Here is a 13,555-nt window from a genome sequence, read left to right on the forward strand (position 1 = left end):
AACTGTGGTGACTGCGGGAAAAACTTCAATCGCATAGAGCACTTAAACGTGCATACATTGACTCACACAGGAGAGAAACCATTTAGCTGTGGTGACTGCGGAGAAAGCTTCCGACACAAATATAGGCTTAAAAAGCATATACTGACTCACACAGGAGAAACATTATTTAATTGTTCTGACTGTGGGAAAAGCTTGAGACATAAAGTTAACCTGGACAGTCATATACTGGTATTCCACAAAGAAAGAAATCAGGATGAAAATAGAAGAAAAAAAAGAAACTTAAGACGGAGATATTCTGTCAGGAGATGGTGTGGTGGTGCGAGGGTTGGGGTGGTGATGGTTTGGGTAGGAATGTCTGTCAGGGTGATGAGATTGATGTTATTTTTAGATAAATGATTGTATACTTCAGGCAAAAAAAATAACTAAATAACCAATCATCAAGTCCTTGATTATAAACAGGTCTAGTGCTTGGCTAAAACAAAAATGTGCACTCATGTACCAGCAATCCACACTCCTTGCATATCTTTACCATGACCAGGGTGCTGTGATCAAAGAAAATCTCCCAGCAATCCACCGGTCATTTTATGACTCGTGGTATATGTTGATTTACAAAGAAATAACGATGAAACGGCCGACATCGATTACTTTTCCTCCTTATGATGGGGCTGTGGCAAATATGTGTAATCTTTGCGTTCCTAATGTAATAAAATCATGTTTATAACATTTTTCATCAGCTTCACTTGTGTGTTATCACAAGGTTAATCTCTCATGGACAGATCTATGTAAACATAACTGGAACCATATAATCTGTCGGGAAGGAATGGGATGCGTGGGATAACTAGCAACACCAGTTCCCGTGTTCCCGGTTTGTCCTCACTGGTTATTTGGATAAATCACAATTTCGCGGGTGTTAGCATCTTTCGAATTTCAGCCTGTAACTTGCAAAAAGAGAGGTTGAAGTTCCTCGTTCCGGTTCCGCTCCTCATTCTAGAATCTCCTCATCTCTTCTCTTAACACATATGGACCCAGAACTTAATCAAGCCGCTGACCAATTACATTAGTCTTTAGTTCTGGGTTAAAAGAGATTATCACAACAAAATCAACTCTAGTTATTATTACCCCAGTAAATTCTCTGAAAGGATGTTAATTATCCTCTGAACCCATCTGGTTTGTTAGATCTACAGAATGATACAGTAGTATAGTCTGTTATTATAAGTCTGTTAATGTTATGCCCAATCATTTTGCATTTGAACTGCAACTGCACTGCCTAATAATTATTCATCTGAACTGTTACTGTATACGGGATTTATTATATTGATTCCGTTAAACATTTTACACGGTCACACCCACTACCAGTGGTCACCAACCTTTTCTGAGTCAAGATCACTTTCTGAGTCAAAATACAAGCCGAGATCTACCTCTCAAATTTTTTTTTTAACATGACTTAAAGAATGTAAGCCTATGCAACATTAACCTATTAAAAACAGTACCGTAGCAATGAGGTTTGTGCAGTAGGCTATAGGCCCAATACAATATCACCGCATATTGGCTTTGTTTGAATTGCCGTGACAATGCATTGTTGTTCGGACCATTTAAAAAATATATATATATAAACATGGAGGTAAGCTACATGATCACACCGGTAATAAATCAGTTGTTGTATTACTTGTGAGGCACACTTGAGTGAACATACATTTATATAATTTGCTTTTTATTTTACTGGGCTGATTTTGCCTGCATCTGAGGGTCCACCTCTCCACATCCCTCAACTCTCCCTTTCCTCCGCTGAGACTGACCAAAAAGGACACCGTCTTCCAGCTGATAGCAAAACTCAAATCGCACCGCATTATTTCTGCCGCATGAACAAATTCATGTTGTTACTCCTATAAACATAAAAGGTTAAATATTGCTCGGTATAAAAAAAGACACAAGGCACTAATAACACCAACGTATTACACTTATTACACAGTGTCCTACTCATTCATTACAGCTGCAGTGCTGGTTGTAGCGCGAGTGGAAGTACGAAGAAGGCGCATTTTATGGCTTATAAAAGGGTTGAATAAAACGTGTTGACAGTGCTGAGTACAAACTTAAACATGAACTCACTCATAGAAACAGCAGCTCTGCTGTATTCGTTGACAGTCTCTAGTCATGGTTTTATATACGTTTTGATATCTCACAGTATCAACTTTGCTTTAGATTTCTTTTACTGCTGCTATGTTACTGCAGACATGGTAATCTGAGCCGCCCGATTGGCCAGTGATAGGCCTATAGTGCATTTGATTTGCTCTCCGGACCTGCCGGGAAGGCAGAGTTTGTACCTTCACACATGAAATGGGAACACTTTGCCTACCTACAGCCAACAGCGTGAGACGAATAGTTAAAAATTGGAACGCAAGGCTTTATCTTTAGTTTTTTTTACAGAAATGTTTGGAGATCGACTAAGAATGCCTTGGAGATCAACCAGTTGATTGCAATCGACCGGTTGGTGACCACCTCATAAAACTTAGCAGTCAAACAATTTAATAGTTTTTCCACCTTAAATTTTTCCCATAGTGGATTTTAGAAACACAAAATAAGGGCTGTGTTTCGTGTCGGCTTACCCTGGTGTGACGTTTTGATAACTGTGTAAATCTCTCTAGGACAAGGTGACTTTTGTCAATATATTCTCTTGTATTTACCCCTAAAGAAATGTCATGCTAATTAGCTGCAAATGCGCTATCATAAAGAACTACAAATGACATGATGATCTGGACGAGACTGACGAATTGAGGCAAAGGTAAGAATCTCTGGATTAACTATCTAATGTTAGCTAAATTTAGTGATGAATAAATTGGCAGCATTTCTTTAAATTGAATATTCTGTGAAATGTCTTGTGCAAGTTTTCAATTGACACAATAGCTGTTAGCAAAGATGTCAGCTAGAGATGACGTGCAGGAGCCTGCAGGGATTTGTAGTCTTGCATAATGTCTACTTTGATGTTAATTAGTGTTTTTTCAAATCAGAGTAAATAGAGCCGAATATATTGTTATAAGTCCCCTTGTCCGAGAGAGATTTACACGGTTATCAAAACGTCACGCTAGGGTAAGCCTACACAAAACAAGTGTTTCTAAAATTCCCTATGGGAAAACTGAATGATGGAAAACGATTGGAACCATTTCACTGTTTGATCGTTAGGTTTCATGGGTATTATAGACTTACGCCGTGGGGCTATAAAGGCTATATAGTTATTGGATCACACTCACCATATCACCTATTGCAGCTCAGAACTCCATCCAACTGGTGGTGCTATTTTCCTTTTCTGGGCTCGGCACCCACTGAAAAAAATAAAAGAAGAAGAAAACACGGAAATCGATTTGGAAGCGAGTTTGTTTTGATATCGAACAATCATTGTGTCGACCAAGGAAGACACGAAACTTAATACCGAATTCGCAGGCTTCTGAAAATGGCTAAACTACAGTCTTTGAGTGTATTTGTTAATGAACGTTTAACAGTGGCTGCTGTGGAGATTTTTGACGTTGTAGAGAAAGTGGTAGCCAAGTACCAGGAGGAAATTTCCCGATCTAAAGAGGAGAATGACCGGCTACGGAGACTTCTGCAGATCACAAAAGAGATAAAAGAGGAGGAAACCCCAGAGCAGCAGCACTGTGAGCAGGAGTGGAGCCCCAGTTTGAGGCAGGAGAAACCAGAGCCCATACAGATTAAAGAGGAACAGGAGGAAATCTGGACCAGTCAGGAGGTAGGGAAGCTTCAAGGCCTGGAGGCGGACACCATAGAGTTCATATTCACTCCTCCTTGTGTGAAAAGTGAATGTGATCTTCCCCAAACCCAGACTGTGGATGACAGAGGGAGTGACTTTAAACTGTTGGATCACAACCCTTTTGGCACTGTGACTCACATAAAGGGTCTTGACATTTCGTGCAACCCTCCAGATAATGAAGGTAATACCTCCAGCCACAACTCAGCCATAAGCAGCGACCCGTTAGGACTTGACAGTAGCCCACCATTGAGGAAACATACAAAAACCAGCACCACGTCTAAAAAAACTCATTGCTGCCTTGACTGTGGCAAATGCTTTACTCAGGTTGGGAGACTGAAGATGCACTCGAGGATTCATTCAGAGGCGAAACCATTTAGCTGTGGAGACTGTGGGAACAGATTTCAGCTGAAAGGAGAACTAACCAAACATATAGTGATTCACACTGGAGAGAAACCATTTAACTGTGGTGACTGTGGAAAAAGTTTCAATCGCAAGCTTACTCTTAACAGGCATATACTGCTTGTCCACAAAGAAGGAACACAGTACGAAAATGGAAAGAATAAAGGGGAGAAACCATTTTGTTGTGGTGACTGCGGGAAAAGTTTCACTCGTAGGCAGACCCTGAACAGGCATAAAATGATTCACACAGGAGAAAAACCGTTTCATTGTGGGTACTGTGGGAAAGGCTTCAATCGCAAGGAGACCCTCATTGATCATATCCAGAATCATACAGGAGAAAAGCCATTTAGCTGTGGTGACTGCGGGAAAAGCTTCAACAGGAAGAGGAACCTAACTTCTCATTTACTGACTCACACGGAAAATAAACCATTTAGCTGTGGTGACTGTGGGAAAAGCTTCAAGCAAAAGAGTGACTTAACCAAACATATAATGATTCACATGGAAGAGAAACCATTTAAGTGTGGAGAATGTGGAAAAAGCTTCAATTACAAGGTTAACCTCAACAGGCATATGCTGTTCATCCACAAAGAAAGAAAACAGGAAGATGGTGGAAAGAAGAAAGACGATTAAGACACAGATCTTCTGTCAGGAGATTAGAATAAGAAGCAGGATATGGACAAGACTGTTAAGAAAGAAAAGCAACTCTGGATCATTCATCTTGTAGGTTTCAAATACATTGATATGTGATTCCATTTAATTTTGTAAAATGTTCTATGTAAATCATGTTTGCTTTTATTTGAATAATGATCAAACAGTACAGTACAGGCTGTTGTTCAAAGTATGGTGTGGATGTTTTCACGTTGTTAGAAACAGGAGTTTCCCGGTCTCTTAAGGTGATGGAGAGAATGGTGAGACTGATGTTATTGATGCGTTCAACATTTTGTAAAACATTTTAAAAAACTACTAATGAACTAATAAAACATTTTATTATGAACATGTATTATAGTGCTGCACTAAAACAAAAATGTGCACTCCCTGTGTGTCCCCCACGAATGGATTTAGGACCACTGTTCTATTATGTTCTCGAGTCTAGATTTAAAGGTCCAATGTAGCCGTTTTTATCTCAATATCAAATCATTTCTGCGTAACAATTAAGTACCTTACTGTTATTGTTTTCAATTAAAATGGTCAAAGAGAAACACAAATAGCTTCTTAGCAAAGAGCAATTTCTCAAGCAAGATTTTTTGCTAGGACTGTGTGGGAGTGATCTGAGTGGGGAGGGGAAAACTGAAAACAAGCTGTTGGCAGAAAGGTTTAGAAATCTCTTTCTTATTGGTCTATTAACTAGTGATGTCACCAGGCAGGCCAAAACTCCATCCCACCAAAACAGGCTGAAATTTCAGCCGATGTTTTCAAACAGCTTTTACACTAAAAGGGCAATATCACTATTTTTATTTATTATTCCAACCTCATAGTGTGAAGATATATAAAACACAGGCAAATCACAGTTTTGACTGCACTAGGCCTTTAATAACAATGATGGAAACTCTAGACCTCGGAGTCTAGAGATGAAATCTGCAAGCAATCCACAGTATCTCTATTGACTTGAAATAACCACAAAACATATCACTGTTCATGTCGCCTCATGGTGCTGTGGAGTAGCATTATCTCTGCAGCTGAGGGTTGTATGGAGTAGGATTAAATTATCCCCAGACGCTGATCTAATATATATCTTTTAAGAGCATAAACCATTACAGACAAATGACAGCTGCTTCTCTCCAACTCCCATCAGAACACTTGTACTCCATTCTCCATTAACTTTTGCTTTAGTAGACAATCCTGAATTCAGAAACACACAACTGTTGCAGGTGAAATGGTTGTGGAAAGACAAAAAAAAACATTCACTGTGGCAGGATGTGAAAGATCTGAAAACAAGACCCTTCATCAAAATTTCCCACAACATTAACAATTTTTAAGAAGAAAAAAATTATTTGAAGAATTTGAATTTGACCATTAGATATTAGGCTCAAAAGAAATGAAGTGTACTGATGCCTGTTTTTATGACCTTGGCCTGGGGAGAAAGTACTAACATTACTTAACATTGGGAACATTGTTTCATGTAAATAAATGCTTAATTTTGTGTATTAGATGACCATGAACCTATGGTTATCCTTCTACTAAAGCTCAATTAAAAATAACCTTGACAGACTCAATCTTTATATGATCCTTTTATTGTAAACGTTTCCTTATGGAAAAATCTGATAATAAATAGAGCATCATCAACAAAGTGCAAAGGTACATAAATACAAATAATACATTGATGAATCCATCAATAAATACATAAACACGAAATAGATTAGATTAACAATTTTGTCTCGTCATTCCATTCACCATATAACTATTATCAAATTGCTTCAAACCAAAACACAGAAAGAGTGGGAGAGTTGGTAGATGTGTGACTTGACATGCTTTTTAGTGCTCAATGCTTTGTACTTTGCCATCAACATCTTTAAAAGAGCAGGGATGGCATGGAAATAGTCCTTAATGTCCTTTCTTGCCCCTACCACCTGGGCTGGATATTGTGGGTAGAGCTCTGGAAAGTACTCTGTGTGCAGGTGGGATGGCGCTGGGATAGACCCTCCCTGCTTGCAGTGTTTCTTCAGAAATGTGGAGAACTTGGGCCTCTTCTCAAGAGGTATATCTGCTTTGATTAATGTTCTTGTGAAGTCCCAAGACGAACTCCTTTCTGAGGAGGGGTCTTTGCAAGACAGGAGGCCAGGGTCTGTGTTCTTGTTTGCACTGAAAATGTTTCTGAAAGTAAAGAACAATGTTACATTTAGCAAATTAAGTATTCTCAGGTTGAGTTCAATAGCAGCCCTAGAGTGAATCTCACGCTTTGAAGCTAAGCACTCTCTCCTGAAGCGACACACACAGACCATAAACCTGATAGTATGTCTCACACACACATTTTAAAAACAATGATAGTTAACAATTTTTTTAAACAAGAAATTTTACAAAAAATAATGTCTGTGACTTGCTGCTTTTGTAATTAATTCCCAACATGTCACTTGTTTTGATAGCTCCAGACGGTCACTTTGGGTAACTTGTTAGCTACTAGCTAACATTAACTCACCTCAACTAAATTAGCTAACGAGCCTAAATGGCATGGAGTGGGAAGCTTGCCAGGCTAAAATTAGCTAGTTACCTTCACACTCCTATCTAAATACTGTAGTATGATCTAAAATAAGGAGCGGCGACAACGAGGTTCTAGCTCCAGCCTGTTTATTCCCCTAACCCACGCATGTCATACATAGGTACGGATACCCCCAAGGGACATCCTACTACATCTTCCCCTCTCCCATGAACAAGAACTCAACATGCATAACCACTGAAGCATAACTGAAATGCAATTGGGAAACCAGTATTATTCTCTAACATACTTCATGTCCTGAAACAGTATGAAAGCATTAAATCACACAGTATGAACATTAACTTAGGTACAGTCTCTTTTTGCTGGGTATGGTCCCCAACAGTATGTTTTCTCTTCACGTAACATAGTCTTTCAGCCTGGTGGCTTCACATCCCTTTTTGGGCGCGCTTGTGGCTCTGTGAGCATTCTCTCTCCTTCACCCTCTTTTTGTGCGTTTTCTGTGGCCTCAGTCTGTGTGGCTGGTAGATCTGGAAGAGCTCTGAGGTGTGTTTTGTTCCTTCGTACCTCTTCTGAGCCTGTGTCCACCACATAGGAGCGTGGGGCATCCGCTTTCCTCAGCACTATTGCTGGTGTCTTTGAGTTTGTAATCCACACACGTTGACCTTCGGTCAGCTCTGGCCTCTCCGTAGCACGGTGTCTTCGATTAAAGTCTCCAGTTCGCATTTGTTTCAGCCGTTTGTCCCTCTCAGCGAAGGCCTCCCTGTTAGGCCATCGGGGTTTAAGCTGAGCCGGCAAGAGAGGCAATGGGGAACGCAGCCTCCTGCCCATCAGGAGCTCGGCAGGCGACAGCCCATGATGCAGTGGTGTAACTCTGTCAGCTAAAAGAGCCCTGTATGGATCCTTGTTCTTTTTCAGCAGTCCCTTGACTGTTTTCGCAGCTCTCTCTGTGAAAACAGAGAAAAGGAGCTTGCAGAGAACTGGGGAGCGTTATCTGTAACCAGGACCTCAGCGACCCCTTGCCTGGAAAAAAATTGACTTTAATCCATTGATAACACCAGCTGATGTGGTTATGGGTGTCTTTGCTATTTCAATGTATCTTGAGTAGTAATCTACCACTAGCAGATAAGTGTCATTTTTCAAATAGAACATATCTGTCCCAACCTTTTGCCATGGCCGTTTTGGCAGCTCCTTTGCCATCATTGGCTCCGGATGACAAGGTTGACATTTTGTACAGACCTCACATCCCCTCACATTTGTACAGACCTCACATCCCTGCACACCAGTCTGTGGGACTCTCTATTTTAGACACCGCCCCAATTTCTTCCATCCTCCCCAACTCTTCCTTTACTCTGGCCAATAAAGGGATAGGCACACGGCGGGAGGTGGGTAAGGGCATAGGGGACAGCATCCTCTTTCAGGCGGATTTTGTAGTCACCTTCTATCCTTCCTAGACCAGAAAACACTTTGGGGAATTTCTTTTTGAAAACCTCACCTGGGTCCTCCAGTTCGCTCACTCTCTCAATGAGTTGCAATGTAAGTCGCTCTGGATATAAGAGCGTCTGCTAAATGACGTAAATGCTTCAATTGCTGGCAGCCCCAGCAACGGTCTGGCTGGAGAGTCAATGACGAAGACAGGCTGGATGCCACTTTTGTCTTTACTCTCCAGTTTAATCACCAAGTGCCCTACCACTGGTAAAATCGTATTACTGGGCCCGTACAGTTTTGTGTTTGTAGAGAGCAAAGGGCCATCTCTGCTATAGCTATACAGCCTAGTTGGGATAGCTGTCACTGCTGCCCCAGTGTCTAGTTTAAATGACACAACCTCCCCATTGAGTGTAATGTCTGAACGCCAGCCAGCATTGTTTTCCTTTACTTCTCCCAGAAAGATGCTGTCCTGCTGTACCCCCTCTGAGACCTCATGCATTTGCTTTAATCGACAGACAGCTGGAAAGTGTCCTCTCCTGTGACATTTCCTGCATTCCGCATCCTTTGCTGGGCAATCTTTCCATCTGTGGAAAGGGGATTTCCCACATTTGCGACAAACACTTGAACTAGCTACTGGTGCTGTTCTGTGTTCCCCTCCGTTTTTTTTTTAGCTCGGGAATAAAAATGCATTTATTTCCTCACTCTCTTCGCTCTGCACGGAGCTGCTATCTTTTTACTGTCTCACTCTGCCTAACCTGGTTTACAGCTTTAGACAAGGTAAGCTGGGAATCCAACTGTAACTTTTCAGAAAGTGATATATTTCTTATTGCCACTACAATACGATCTCGGATCAGCTCTTCCCCGAGCGCGCCAAACGGACAATGTTCTGCTAGTTTGTGAACAGCTGTGATAAAACTGTCAGGTGGTTTCACCCTGCTCCTGTTTGCGCATATTAAACCTAGCTCTCTCAAATATAATGTTGCGTCTCCCTACAAAATGCGTTTCAAAACAGTCTTTAACGGCACTGTAGTTAAGTGTCTCTTCCTCAGTCAACGTTGAAGCATTTAATGTATCCTCGGCTTCATCACCCATAGAGTAGATCAGTGTATTAACTTGAAATGCCTCATTTTTTTCACGTTTAAGCCTGATGCTACCCTGTACCTTTCAAAGCGCCCGATCCATTTCGGCCAGTTTTGAATGTCCATACAAACAAAATTCTCCGGGGGACTAATGCGAAATCCGTCAGCACTAGCCACTGGCCTGTCCGTGTTTGCGCCAGAGCCCGTTGAACTTGGGAGTCGCAAACCCTGAAATCCCGCCAGCTTCTTCCTCTTGCAACATGTTGCTTAGCAGTAACTTAGTCCTTGCTCGTTAGCTAGCAAAATAATGATATGCGCTGTTTTATCTCCAACACTGCCCTCCCTGCTTTGAAACAGCCTGGATGTATGATTTACTTGGTACGTCCTTAACGTTTATGTGAATTTTAAAACAACTGACACCATTTAGTATGATCTAAAAAATAAGGAGCGGCGACAACGAGGTTCTAGCTCCAGCCTGTTTATTCCCCTAACCCACACATGTCATACATAGGTACGGATACCCCCAAGGGACATCCAACTACAGATACAGACAAACATGAAATTATCAAGAAAATATGTGCTCCACCGCAGTTTCACGCCGTATGTAGTCGATTGAATTCTGACGGTCTTTGCAGAGAAGTATTTCTCCATCCCTGTTCCTGGCTGTTATTCTGGTCGCCTCAGCTCCTCTGCTGTAAATCTGGGCATTTTTTTTGCTGGATAACGTTACTTCTGTCCTCAGACAGCTGCCATTCATTCACTGATCTATCTGTCTGCAGCACTCACACAGGGGAGAGGCTACGGTTGGGATAGTGTGACACTTTTGGGTGATTTGAAATGCATGAAAATGAAAGGAAAATGCAAATTCAGCAACAAGTACATTTTTGTTAACTTTTCTATCAACTGGCAGTGTATTTTTAGCTTTAGAATCGTTCGCGTTCTATTTAAAATCCCGCAGATTTTCATCGGAATTCTGCGTGCGCAAATTCCATGCGGGCCTGCTGATGATGATCGGGTCTGCGTTACTGTAGTCATTGTGTCTTGTGTGGATTTCGTTGACATAATACTGCAGGTTCTCAGACCGTGGTTCATTCAAATTGCCCACCTCTTACTTAGTACGGTAAACCCTGGTCTGGGAACAGTTAGCAACATTAGCCATCACCGTCCTCTATGTTATTGAAGAAGCCGTGGAAGCCAAACGCCTTTTGAGGTTTCGCGGCGTCGCCATTTCACAGTTTTCAGTGAATTTGATGTATACTGAACAAAAATATAAACGCAACATGCAACAATTTCAAAGATTTTACTGAGTTACAGATCATATAAGGAAATCAGTCAATTGAAAGAAATAAATGAGACCCTAATCTATGGATTTCACATGACTGGGAATTGGTCACAGATACCTTAAATAAAGTTTCTGGTGTGACCACCATTTGCCTCATGCAGAGTGACACATCTCTTTCGCATAGAGTTGATCAGGCTGTTGATTGTGGCCTTTGAAATGTTGTCCCACTCCTCTTCAATGGCTGTGCGAAGTTGCTGTATGTTGGCGAGAATTGGAACACGCTGCCTACACGTCAATCCAGAGCATCCCAAACATGCTCAAATGGTGACATGTCTGGTGAGTATGCAGGCCCTGGAAGAACTGGGATATTTTCAGCTTCCAGGAATTATGTACAGATCTTTGTGACATGGGGCCGTGCATTATCATGCTGAAACATAAGGTGATGGCGGCGGATGAATGGCAAGACAATGGGCCCCAGGATCTCGTCAAGGTATCTCTGTGCATTCAAATTTCCATCGATAAAATGCAATTGTGTTTGTTGTCCGTAGTTTTTGCCTGCCCATACCATAACCCCACTGCCACCATGGTGCACCCTGTTCACAACGTTGACATCAGTAAACCGTGGTCTTCAGTTGTGAGGCCGGTTGGACGTACTGCCAGATTCTCTAAAACGACATTAGGTTCAGCTTATGGTAGCGAAATGAGCATTAAATTCTCTGGCAACAGCTCTGGTGGACATTCCAGCAGCCAGCATGCCAATTACACTCCCTCAAAACTTGAGACATCTGTGGCATTGTGTTGTGTGAAAAAATAGAACATTATAGAGTGGCCTTTTATTGTCCCCAGCACAAGGTGCACCTGTGTCATGATCATGCTGTTTAGTCAGCTTCTTGATATGCCACATCTGCCAGGTGGATTGATTATCTTGGCAAGTGAGAAATGCTCACTAACAGGGATATTAACAAATTTGTGCACATAATTTTTGAGCAATAAGCTTTTTGTGCGTATTGGAACATTTCTGTGTTCTTTTATTTCAGCTCATGAAACATGGGACCAACACTTTACATGTTGCGTTTATATTTTTGTTCATGGTAGTTGTGGGAGAACAAGTGAAGGAGATGAAGGCCGTGTCTGGGCCAGGGTCTACCGAAGCCAGATGACTGGCGGTATCCCATTTAGTTCAGTGTCTCCATAGATATGATTAACCCTGGGAAGGAAAGGAGGAAAAGGTGAAAAGAGGGAGAGTGAGAATGAGAGAGTGAGTTTGCTTGTCAAACAGTAGGAGTTCAAATGCGGATACAGCAAAACGTTTATTTTTTCTGGTCTAAGAGGAAGAGGATACACACATTTCTGTCTTTGTACCTTTTATGGAGTACAGAGTGTACAGAGTGGTCCTCTTCTCAACACAACAAAAACACACACTAACTAAAGGTAGACTTCACCCTCATCCCTTTGGGGCGATTCCATGCCAGCGGTAGCAGGAAATATTTTGGGTATCAGATATTTCTGACAATTCTCACATAGAAACTTGAAAAAAAAGTGGGAATTGTAGGCCCCTTTTAGACCTACAGTAAGACCTTATGATCCGTGAACCGTACATGATACAGACAACACCTTGGTGTCATCATTCTTCTCCTTATTGTGTGCTCTAACATATGCAATATGTACAGATTCTGAAATACAGATTTTCACATTCATTTATTGTATTGGTCTATAAATAGCCCAAAAATGTATACTTAAGTCATGATTTTAAAATTTTTAAAAAATGGTGATACAAATGTATAATGCCTGTCAAACATCCTTTCTCTCAATGAAGTTTCTATGTGAGAATTGCCAGAACAATCTAAGATACCCAAAATATTTTCTGCTTCTGCTGGCGTGGAATCACGCTTTGTTGTTCGGCCTCTCTGCCCTTCCATGGATGTCTGAACAATAAAGGGGCTATAACCAAAGGTGCAGGCAATGGCAGTGCATGTAGGCAGAGCAACAAAGGGAGCAGTCAAGGTGGGTCTGGACATAAGACTTGAGTGGCAGCTGGTAAGCAGTGTCCTGTTTTCACTGGACGTGCTACCTTGTCCCGGACCTGTTGTTTCAACCCCCCCCCCCCACCACCACCACCACCTCGCTCTCCCGGAACTGCTGTCTTGACCTTTGAATGCTCGGCCAACTGACATTTCCTCCTGAGGTGTTGAACTGGGAGGAAGGGGGAGGCTTAGCTCCTAGTGCTAGAGTTGGCATGGCTCCAGCAGAATCCAACTGATACAGTACCTTACCAGCTGGAGATGGCTCCCTGGGTGGGTAGAGCAGATTCAGGTGACCTCTGCTTTGAACAAGGCCTATAAGGGATCCAGAGCATGAAGAAAGCTGGGTGCCTGAGGTGAGGTTGTGTGGCTTAGTTACTACTAAGGCCACAAACTGCTGGAGACTTGATGCCTAACTGGGCATGAGCCTAGGACTAA

Source organism: Salmo salar, chromosome ssa04, assembly GCF_905237065.1.
Source record: "Salmo salar chromosome ssa04, Ssal_v3.1, whole genome shotgun sequence".
In the NCBI taxonomy this organism is placed as follows: domain Eukaryota; kingdom Metazoa; phylum Chordata; class Actinopteri; order Salmoniformes; family Salmonidae; genus Salmo; species Salmo salar.